The sequence below is a fragment of the Nyctereutes procyonoides genome, unplaced genomic scaffold (assembly GCF_905146905.1).
Source record: "Nyctereutes procyonoides isolate TBG_1078 unplaced genomic scaffold, NYPRO_anot_genome, whole genome shotgun sequence".
NCBI classification, from domain to species: domain Eukaryota; kingdom Metazoa; phylum Chordata; class Mammalia; order Carnivora; family Canidae; genus Nyctereutes; species Nyctereutes procyonoides.
Genome location: NW_026575146.1, coordinates 43,809,611 through 43,821,301, shown reverse-complemented (window position 1 = coordinate 43,821,301; position 11,691 = coordinate 43,809,611). Strand labels below are relative to the sequence as shown.

General features: G+C 38.7%; 1 long non-coding RNA gene across 2 annotated transcripts; it reads left to right on the top strand.

The window, feature by feature from the left end:
* The first annotated feature begins 3,204 nt into the window (after positions 1 to 3,204).
* Positions 3,205 to 10,024, top strand: LOC129500277 (uncharacterized). Of its 2 annotated transcripts, none has more exons than XR_008662529.1 (2): positions 3,205 to 3,399; positions 9,665 to 10,024. It is a non-coding gene; the product is annotated as an uncharacterized LOC129500277 (long non-coding RNA). The 2 variants fall into 2 exon arrangements; XR_008662530.1 differs by having other exon boundaries at positions 9,662 to 10,024.
* The last annotated feature ends 1,667 nt before the right edge of the window (positions 10,025 to 11,691 follow it).

Here is an 11,691-nt window from a genome sequence, read left to right as displayed (position 1 = left end):
AGCCATGTAAGCATACAGATCTGTGTCCATCTATTCAAGGCCTTCTACAGCAGCACCAGCTTGTGCCCTGTCCATGCAGGTGCATTCCACACCGAATTCAAATGAACTACTGGCTCTTCCCACTGCCTTTTAATGTTGGTTCCTCTGGTAGAAATGCCCCCTCTCCTCCCAATTTGTAGAAACATTACTCATTCTTTATTTTTTTTCAAGTTTTTATTTAAATTCCAGTTAGTTAACAGTGTAATATTAGTTTCAGGTGTATGATATAGTGATTCAACACTTCTGTATAATACCCAGTGCTCATCACTGTAAGTGCCCTCCTTAACTCAGCCCCCATCGAACTCACTCCCTCCTGCCCACTTCCCATAAAAAAAATTCTTGCCATGGTAGATAAGATTTTAGGTAGATAAAATTTACTAGACGTCCCATTTTTCCTTTTCCCTCTTTTCAACATATCCTCAATTAAATCTTGATTTCATGCCAAGGCGATCCCTCTCATGGAATGTTTTCAGATACTGCTTCTCCTCTGCTCCCACAGAGGGAACTCCTTTGTGGCTCTCCTAGTCTGTACCCCCACCTCCTGTGTGACAGGGTCTGTATGTGTGTGTCTCCCATCCCAGAGAGAGTGTAATAGCCAGGGAAATCTAACTTGTCTTTTATTTTACTGTGTCCTCCCTCGGCAAAACACAGGGCCTGGGATTGAGTAAGTGTGGCCAGTTTAACAACAAAGAACAGTATTTGCCTGAACGTTGAAGTTTGTACTGTGACAGCAGTACTAGGAATGAGTTTTTCCTTTCCAATGTGGTTTTCTCACATTATTGTGGAGGGTATTAAATTGGAGTCAGGAGACTTAGGCCAGACCAGTCTTCTTCTTTTTCTTTCTTTCTTTCTTTTCTTTTTTTTTTTTTTTAAGATTTTATTTATTTATTCATGAGAGAGACACACACACAGAGGCAGAGACATAGGCAGAGGGAGAAGCAGGCTCCTGTGGGGAACCCAATGCAAGACTCTATCCCAGGACCCCAGGACTATGACCTGAGCCGAAGGCAGATGCTCAACCAATGAGCCAGCCAGATGCCTCCAGATCAGTCTTCTTGGTGATTTCTTCTAAGGCCTTGGGTAATGCCACTTAATGGCGTTGCGTCTGTTCTTTCATCTATATAAAGTGGCACCAATAATATCTATGGGCAGAGTTGCTTTGAGGGCCAAATGCAACAGCACATGTTATCAAGATAAGATATCACGTTGATTCCTTACATTTAAGACATTTACATTTAAGGCAACCCATTTTTTTTGGTTGCACATAGGGTTATAAAGAGCACTAAAAACAACCTTTAAATAGAGAACTTCATGTTTAGATTGTCCAAGGGGTCTTCCAAGATCAGCCTAAGATTTTTTTAGGGAAATTGAATATTTTTTTTAAAGATTTTATTTATTTATTCATTAGAGACACAGAGAGAGGGAGAGGCAGAGACACAGGCAGAGGGAGAAGCAGGCTCCATGCAGGGACCCTGAAGTGGGACTTCATCCCGGGTCTCCAGGATCACTCCCTGGGCTGCAGGCAGTGCTAAACTGCTGAGCCATCTGGGCTGTCCGGGAAATTGAAATCTTATTGTCTGAAATTTGAAGCAGGAAAAATTCAAACTTTAGTACCATTTCCCTATTCTTATTTGTTGATGACAAATCAGCATTACTGCCTACCTTTCAGGCTTTGAAGGGATTTTTCAGGCTTTATCTTGAGTTGAGGGTTGAAAAAAAAGAAAAAAGTCGACCAAAAGCACATTTTCTAAGCCCTTGTCTGGCCCTACCCATTAGAAAAGTGTGAGCGACTGTTCTATCAAAACTAATTAAACCTTAAATGTATAACCAACTCTCAATTACCAAAGTTAATGGGGCTACATGCATACATAATTATATGCTACGTTTATATAGTGCTTTTAACTTCTTCAAAGCACATTTCGCTGTATTGCATATATAAAACAGATGGATTTTTTAAAAAATCTACAAATAAGGTAAAAAAGAAATCTTGGAATCAGTAATTTCAACTTTCTACCTTTCCGAAGGTATTAGAACTAGTGAAATAAAAAAAAAAAAAAAGAACTAGTGAAATTGTCTAACAGGGCTTTTATTTCATTGCCCTAGTCTCTCCTTGACCCATCTCAACTAAAGGTGAGAAATGACTGAAAGATTTGGAGGAATCTCTGGAGGAGAGGAAGCCAAGGAGGAAGGGAAGCCAAGGACTTGGGCCATCTAACCTAGATCATTAGCTCCAGAGTAATTAAGAATAACTGACTGTTATGTGTGATTATATCCAGAAGGTCCCGAAAGAGATGAAAGGCATAGGAAATGATGTGTGAGTAACAGTATTTAGGGGACTCTTGTTATTGTCATTCATTCAACAAGCATTATTAAGCACCTACTGTGTGCCAGGTGCTTTCAACAGAGGATGGATACAGCAATGAACAACCCAGGCAAGACAGCTGTTGTCATGGAGATGACCTCCTTGAATGGTGAAGACAGCCAATAAACAGGAATGTAAATACACGAACAAGCTAACTTCAGGTAGCTCTAAGCACTGTAAAGTCTATAAAGGCAGGAATGTGATATTGAGTGCCACAGGGAGGGGATGCTCTCTTACATAGTGTAGCCAGAGAAGGCCTCTCAGTATATATTCGAGCTGCAACCTGCTATGAGGATCCCACCCTGTGTGGGTCTGCTAACCAGAATGATGGAATGAATGAACCCACTATGTATGCTAGAGGGAGGGAGACCAGGCCTGCCACAGTTCTGTGGTTATTCATTTTGTGTCCTTTTGTGGATATTACTGAAACCTCTCCAGGACCCCTGATTTATTGCCTCTACAATGGGGGTGGCTAATACTGATCACCTTGACAGGGGTGCTCTGAGGAATAATGGGTAAACAATTGTGAGGAGCTATATAAATGCTAAATAATGATCACAGTAATAACCTTTTATTAAAGTTAGCACCATGATAGGCAGCTCACACTCGGATGCCTTGGCAAATGTGGAAATCGATATGGCTGCTCCCTGCACACATCAACACTACCCTTTAAAATAGAAAAAATAAATGAGCCAATGATCATGATATTCAAAGTGTTAGTGATCAAATAAGTGTCTTGAGAGAAAGCTGATGTGTGAAGTGTAAAATGGGAGTAACAAGATAATGGCACATTACAGCCCGGAGCAGGTACAGGACAACCAGTGAATGCAACTGGATGCTTGCTGGTACACGCGCCACCTGCTACAGGGTGGTAATTCTAACCTCATCAGGACTAGGCGCTGCCACCACCAAAAGCATTGGCAGACAGAAAGTGGGATGAGAAAGAGCCGGATCAGCAGCATCTCTGCCAGCAGCCCCATCTGGCCCTCTTGGCCTTGGTAAGCCTTCCCCGGGGTAGGGTGGGGGAGAGTGATGGTGGGGAGGGGAAGGACTGAGAAGCCAGCACCAAGGGGCCCTACCTTGGAAGGGCACCAAGGAAGTAAGGCGGGAGCAAGGAGGGGAGTGAGCATGGCATTTTTTCCCTTCAAGAATGAAATAACCCAATTCCAGGAAAGACTTTGGTTGGCTTCATACCAGATCCTCCCTACACAATTAGATATGTGAACCTATCCCTAGCTACTCTGCACCCTTTCTCCAAACCTCTCACTGAAATTTAACATTAACACCACAAAAAACAAATTCTTTTTCTGGGGTGGGGGGAGGGCGTGGTTTGGAAGGTCCTACCATCTCTTTGATATAAATATGCATGTGCCTGAACATTCTTTCCTGTCTCGAACCTCGTGTGGGACAATCACATTGTGAAGCACACAAGCCCAAGCACATGCACACATACATACACCCTCCCCCCCCCACCCCCCCACCCCCCCGCCAATCCTTTGTTAAGCCCTGGCTCAGCTATTATGCAGTGCCTGTGGGGTATAGGCCTCATAGAAAAGTTTACATTATTGTTTTTTTCTCTGAAAAGCAGGAAGAGAAGACCATTCAAAAAGACTTATTTTATGGCTGCTACTAAACACTTTATTCTGTATTGACTGAGCAAGTCACTTTCCCACCATGAAATAAGTAGAATCCAGATGACCTCTGAGGTGCTAAGAGCCCCTGATACATACTTCACTAGAAATGAGAGAGGTTAAAAAGAATATGGCAAGGTAATCCTAGTTTTCAGGAAATTGTGGTTTAAATTGGGGTGAGAGAGGATCAAGAGCCTCAAAAACACCTAATTGATTTTGACCAAATGGAGAAATTTTAAAATATTAAGTACACTGGGCCATGACTTTATTATATTATGTAAAGTATTGTGGGTGAGCATGCAACATGAGCCATAGTAAGTGCTCAGTAAATTTTCTGCTTGTAAGTAAAACATTTCTACCTATCAGTTTCTCAGGCTGGTTCAAACCTGAATTTATTTATTTAAGTCTACCATTTCTTCAAAGTTCTCTGTTTCTGAAAATAGTCAATGAAGAAATGTAGGGACAACTGTCCTCAGGAATGTGGTCATGCTTATGGTCAAATCAGTCTAAGTAAAGTTGGTTCATTAGCAGGACTGCCTAAATGGCTTTCAAATTTTGTTTGGTGTTTTTTTTTTTTAATTTATTTATTTATTTGAGAGAGAGAAAGAGAGTTGAGGGAGGAGCAGAAGGAGAGGGAGAATTTCAAGCAGACTCCCCACTGAGCACACACCTCCTCAAGGAATTGACAGGGGGCTCGACGGGACTCAATAGAGGCCTCCATCTTACAACCCTGAGATCATGACCCAAGCTGAAATCAAGTGTCCAGACCCTTAACTTCCTAAGTCATCCAGGTGCCCCTTTTAGTAAGTGTTTGTAATGCTTTGTTATAACAGACTGTCAACAAGTGACAGATAAAGTCATAAGGAAGGAAGGTACCTCTCAGATCCTGTGCTTTCTAAATTTATTTTAGAAAAAGAGAAAGAGAAAGCTGGGGGAGAGCCATAGGGAGAGATTAGCAGACTCCTCCCTGAGCACTGAGCCCCAAGCAGGGCTCAATCCCAGGACCCTGAGATCATGACCTGAGCTGAAATCAAGAGTCAGACACTTAACCAACTGAGCCACCCAAGCATCCCTGGATCCTGTGCTCTTAAATTAAGCTAACCCATATTCAACAAAATCCAGGATCAATTTCCAAGGAATGGTTCTCAATTATTGTCTTGGATTCTTTATTTCACTTTTCTTTTTTTTCTTTTTCCAAGTTTCTATTTCTCTTTTTACCTGCTGCTTGGCTTTCTTAACTCCCCTTCTCCTAGCTTCTGCCACGGTGCTCACCCATTTTCAACTTGAATAATTTTGGCTTTCCCACTCTTCACCTTTGCCACTCCTTCGAAAATGGGTTATGTTTACCTTCTGACTCTTTCTACTTCTGGCTGCTCAGAAGTTTTGCCCTTACACAGCCAAGTTTTGATCCCAGGACATTTTCCTGGCTTTGGCCTGTCTCAGTGGCATCCGTGCTCATTTTGACTTCTCCAGATGGGGGCATGCACAAGAGGAAGGATCAAAAAAAAAAAAAAAAAAAATCAAGGAAACAGAAAGAATATCTGGTTCAACTTAAACTGTGTAGGACACTGAGGGCTTTCTATTGTACAATCTCTGCCTCCTTATTCCTCTCCTTTTACTTTATTTATACATTTTTATTTACTTATTTTTTGAAATAAATCTTATGCCCAACATGAGGCTTGAACTCACGACCTTGAGATCAAAGAGTCCCATGTTCTACCAACTAAGCCAACCTGGGCACCCCTTCATTTTCTTTTTTTATTCTCTCTTATCTCTGACTCTTTATATTTCAATTTTTATTAAATCCCCACCTTTCTAACTGGTCGGTATTCTAGTATCCCTTTGTAAGACTTCAGTGGGAATGAGAGTGACATCCATTATGCAAAATAAATTTGATAGCCAGGAGAAATTGCTGAATCTCTAGTGTCTTTATAGCACTTATCAAATGCCATTTAACCATATTTTTGGCAAATTGCTCTGGCTTTCAAGGGAGTCAGTTGATGGGTAAGTCAATAAATATCTGTCAAATGAATGAGTGAATACATACTAGTTGTGCAGCATTACATCAGGTACTTTAAATAATACAAAATATGAAACTTCAGAGGCTCAATCAATTAAGTGTCTGTTTTTGGCTCAGGTCATGATCTCAGGGACCTGGGATCTAGCCCCACATGAGGCTCCCTGTTCAGTGGGAAGCCTGCTTCTCCCTCTCCCTCTGTTCCTCATGTTCTCTCTCTTGCTCTGTGTGCTGTCAAATCAATCAATCCAATCTTTTTTTTTTAAAAAAAAAAAAAAAGAAAGAAAAAAGAAACTTCATCCTTGGCTTAAGAAAGACATCTTCTCATGCCCATGCAACAAAAAGCCTGCTTTGAAATATCAACAAGGGCCAGACCTGGTTTACTATGTCTTCTGGAAAATAAGAAGTCATCTCTCAATGCACAACCAGCTTCATTTGGGCAAAAGTGAATGTGAGCAAAGCACTGGTTATAGCAGTAACAGACATCTATGAGCTAATGAGTTATAGAAGCTGAACATTATTACTATCTATGGTTTTCTACATAGCATCTTCATAAACAGCAAAATGTATAAAACATAAATGAGTAGAATTAAGTGAGCACCTGTAGAACTGCAGGTAATACAACTTTGCTATCACCCTAGAAGCCTCTGCTCTCCTGTCTGAGATAATATTCTTTTACTGACTTTTTAAAATAATTTTACCACCTTTATAAGTGCCCCTAAAAAGTTTCATTTTACCCAGTTTTGAAATGAAAAGAGATTAGAAAAGAAAAATAACAACTACATGCATGTTCAACATCTGACATGAAAAAGACAACTAGTTTTTTAAAATAAGAGATTTTGAAGCATAGGGGAACCTGGGTGACTCAGTCAATTAAATGTCTGACTAGGTTTCAGCTGAGCATGATCTCAGCGTAGTGAGATCTAGCCCATGTCTAGCTCCACATTCTCTCCCTCTCCCACTGCCCTTCCCTGCCAGCTCACAGGCTCTTTTTCCCTCTCCCCCTCAAAAAAACCTTTACAATAAAAAGATATTTTGAAGTGTACAATTTCTACTGGTGATCAAGGTGTTTACTCTTTAGTGCGCTTTTATGTTTGCTGACTGCCATTCACTCCCCTTTTTCATATCTCAAAGGTATTCTTCCCAAAGCTGCCTTTGGTCTTATAACTGCTTTCCTGGACTCGGTGGGACTTCAAAGCATACTGAGCTCATCATAGAATAAATTTTGCTATCCCATGGTCATCACTGTAATTATTCCTAATTTTTACTTTGCTTCAAAAGTCTCTTCCCTTGTCCCTTAAACTCTGTACTTTCAAAATGGTATCTACAGCTTTAATTACACCTGACAATAAACTCTCACCACAGAATCTGTTTGATCATGTACTACACCCATTATTATATTTAAATATCCTATTTTTTTAAAATCCCATTTATATCAGATTCCCAGAGTCACAATATTAGCAATGGTGTTTTTTAAGTTGTTTCTGTAGTTGCTATTTGTAATTCTTGCAAATCAGAGTTGTACAAATGATTGATGCCAGTTGAATTATCTACTAAAATGGGATGAAATGGTCCTTAAACTACTGTGTACCAAACAAATCCACAGAATAAAAGCTGAAATGGGACTTGGGCAACTCGGTCTCCACAGAGAATCAAATCAGATGCTGTAGTGTTGACAAAGTACTTCAGATTCAGAATAATCCTGCTAATCACACTTCTTCCAAATTCATCAGCTAATGTCATTTTCCATGAAGAAGAGGTCTTCATGAGTTGCAGTGAGATAGGATTTGGAAAGGTAGAGAGCAGCAGGAAAAGCTTCTGGGGATGGGATCAATTGGAGCAAAGGACAGAAGGCAAAATGAGAAGGTCATGTGTCTGAGAAGCAATCTGGACCTCGAGTGCAATAAATATAAGCTTATGACATTGCCACTGCTTTGTGAAACATAATATTTTTGTTATTTATCAGTTATTTCTCCTGATCCAGATTTCACTTTTTTATGATATAATAAATAGTGATATCTGGTCTCATTTTTCTGTGTATTTGGATACAGCAACTACAGTGCTCTGGCCGAATGAAAGAAACAAGGTTGATGATAGAGGCTGAGTCAGATTATGAAAATCTTTAAAATGCTTATACTAGACTTTACCCATAGAAGTTATTTAGTATTTTGTTTGTTTGTTTGTTTGTTTGTTTGTTAACTGGGTGCACCATGAGGACAACAGTGTTTTTTATGGCTTCTTAGGGATAAAGACCCTAGGCAGCAAGATTAGGTAAGATGATACAGAAATAATTCAGGCATTAAAAATAAGATTGGACAAGGTTGGTGATGGTGGTAATGGATCGGAAAGGAAGGAGTGGAAGCAGCATATAAGGGAAGAATTTGGCTTCTTTCTCTTTGTCTTTTCAGCCACTTGGGCTTAATACTATTCAGTCTTCCTGATTTATTTTCCTTACCATTTATATTTTCCTTCTGCCCTTGATAATCTACTTTTTCTTTCCCACCTTTCCCCTCTCTTTTCTTTCCCTTGTCTGCATTAAATTTTTTTTTCTTTTACTTTTCTATACTCAATCAGACAGATATCAGATGGGAGATATGGGTAGACTTTAACTATAAGACTTACTAATTAGAATATGTTGCTTAAAAATTTTTTTATACCTTTTATCTTTAGTTAGAAAGAAGGAAAGAAAAGAGAAAAGACACAAGGGAAAAAAGAGTAGAATGAAAAAAAGGAAAGAAAAAAACTTTCACTTATTTATTCATTCAAGAATGCTGTTTCCAGAGAGAGCCAAAAAGAGAAAATACCAAAAAATGACTTATATTATTGTAATTTTATTATACATTTCCCCTTCTAAGTCAGTTGGTAAAGTAGAGATCCCAGGAGGCAGAAGATGAAGGTGTGATGGGTAGTCTTCTTCTGTTCCTTTAGGTCATGTGTTCTTCATATTAAAAGGTGGAGTTAAAACCCTATGCTCAGGCCTTAGTGACTGGCTCAGGCGATAGATTGTCTGGAAAGGACTTTTTGGGACTTTTGAGACTAGGTTGTAAGAAGCCTGGGTCTTTTGGAACACTTACCTGTGGTTTGCTCCCTTTTGGAACCCAGCCACTACTTTGAGAGGAACCCAAGTCACCTGGAGACCCTCTGATTGCCAGCTCTAAATAAGATAATAATCAGCATCCCTTATCAGTTGTATGAATGAACCATCTTGACTTCGGGCTCAATCGAGCTACAGATGATTGCAGCTCCAGCTGACATCTTACTGCAATTCCTAGGAGGCCCTAAGCAAAAACTTCCCAGTCAATCCCAGTCAATCCACAGAATAATAAGACATAGGAGTAAATTACTGTTTTAAGCTACTACACTTCGGTGTGATTTGTTATACAGCAATAGATAATTCTTTCATTTTTATATGAGACCTAAAGAATGTTTTATCAAGTGTTTGAAAGATTCATCATACCACCCAGAAAGCATATATATTATTTTTTGTATTTTATCTCCTAAAAATCACTTTATTACTCATTAGCTTTGAAACTGGAATCTGAATTGACTTTGATTAGAAAGCTTAGGAAATATTTAAGCAAATATTTTATTTTTTATTATTTTATTTTAAAGTAGACTCCACACCCAGCATGGAGCCCAACGTGGAACTTAAACTTACAACCATGAGATCAAGACCTGAGCTGAGATCAAAAGTTGGACACTTACCTGACTGAGACACCAAGTCCTCCAGCAAATATTTGAAACACCATCATATTTTGAGTACTGGCACAGGATAAAATGATACAGATGTAATAGAAATGGTTCTCATATGCAATCAGAAGATGGAGTTTAAGTCCTAGCTCTGTCATTTATCACTATGTGATCTAGGGCAAGTTATTTAATGTCTCTGATTCCTAGTTTCCAATGCTATACTGTATTTGAAGGTACTTAGTAATGCCTACCATAACATATTCAATAAATGTCCATTTCTTTCTATTTCTATGAAAGTCTCATGCTCATAAGTGCAACCATGTTGAAACTTAATGTGTTATACTGCATCGTAACACTGAATATTTTTATTAGTTATCAAATATTTCTCTTGATAAATATTTCATAAGCTTCAACAGTGTTACCTTTACTGATGTGATCCTCTTTGCTTTCCTGTGGAATAACTTGTTTAGTAGATTTGGGGGACTCATTCTGTTGCTAGATTCTCACAAAAGTACTTTTGTGACTATCGTTTTTGTTTTCCAAGGACATGACCCTGTTTTACATCTTGAATGTGGTTCTCTACCTTAGTACAAATGTTAATAAGTTAAGTGCATATCAAATAAGAATTTTAATTCAGTTCATCATATGTTTATGTATTTAAATTTAAGAATCAAATTGATATAATTGGTAACATTACCCATTTGCTTTGATTTGAGATGCCAAGTGATTGAAAAATTTTTTAATTTGGAAGTGAATTACCTTGCTTATTTGAATTTATCATTTTTGCATAATTAGGATGAACTAATTTAATTTGCAGTTATCCTTTTAAATGACTTAAATGATGTCTGCTGAGATATTCAAGGCCACATGATAGTGGAGTCATCTGAGTAATACTCTGTCTCATGGGTTGGAAAGGACAATAGAACTGTAAAGCCTAGGAATGAAGTTGCAAGCTTGATCTTTTCTCCATTATGTATATATATTATACACACACACACACACACACACACACACACATATATATATATACACATATATACATGTATATATGTATACATATATATATGTATGTTTTTTTTTTTTCCTGCTTGGTTCCCCTCACCTCACTCTAGGCTGCTTTATGTTTTCCAGGGGGACCATACATTGCAATTTTATGATGGTCCTCCTTTTTCAACTCTGTTCTGATTCCATGTCATTTTCACTTATGTTCAGCTCGCATCTTAGTTCTGCAAAGGGGTGGCTGGTTACTCACTTTGGTGGGTTATGGTAAGAATCCCTGACAGTGCTTTTGATGAGGACTGAGGTTCTTCCAGCAAATACTACTTTTTGATGATACATTTTAATGAGGCTTTTAAAAATCAGGACACCAGACTACTGGCTAGCATAGTTGGAACCTATAATTTTAGAACGGTGTTTGCAGTCTAATTTCACTCCCATTAAAATGGCTACCCATTAAATTCATTAGTAGAATCCAACATATTGTGTTGCTTAAACTTTTCCATCTTCTTATGGTTTTTAATTTTTTTTTCACAGAAAGCACTGGCCTAAATAAATCCTTTACTCTTTTGTAATGCTTTCATTTTGGCCCTACTACTGCAGAAAATTAACCAAACTTCTTCATCTTTGCAATCTCCACCCCGCCAATCTCCATCAACCTTGTTAACCAGGTTTTAAAACATACACTCAAGAGGTAGTCAACAAAGGTGGATGCCAACTTTACTCTGGGACTTCCCTCCACCACCCCCATATACGACATTTTCAAGAAATAGGAGCTTTGTCTTATTCTTTTCAAGGAGCTTTCAGAACAATCAGTAAAACAAAGGAGTTAACCTGTTAACTAACATTAGAATCTCATTTGAAACTATTTTCTACAGCTCAAAAATGTGGCATGAGGCAGATCCCTACTTAAGAAGAAAGACTTTATTATTTAAGGTGTCCCGAAGACCCTCAGA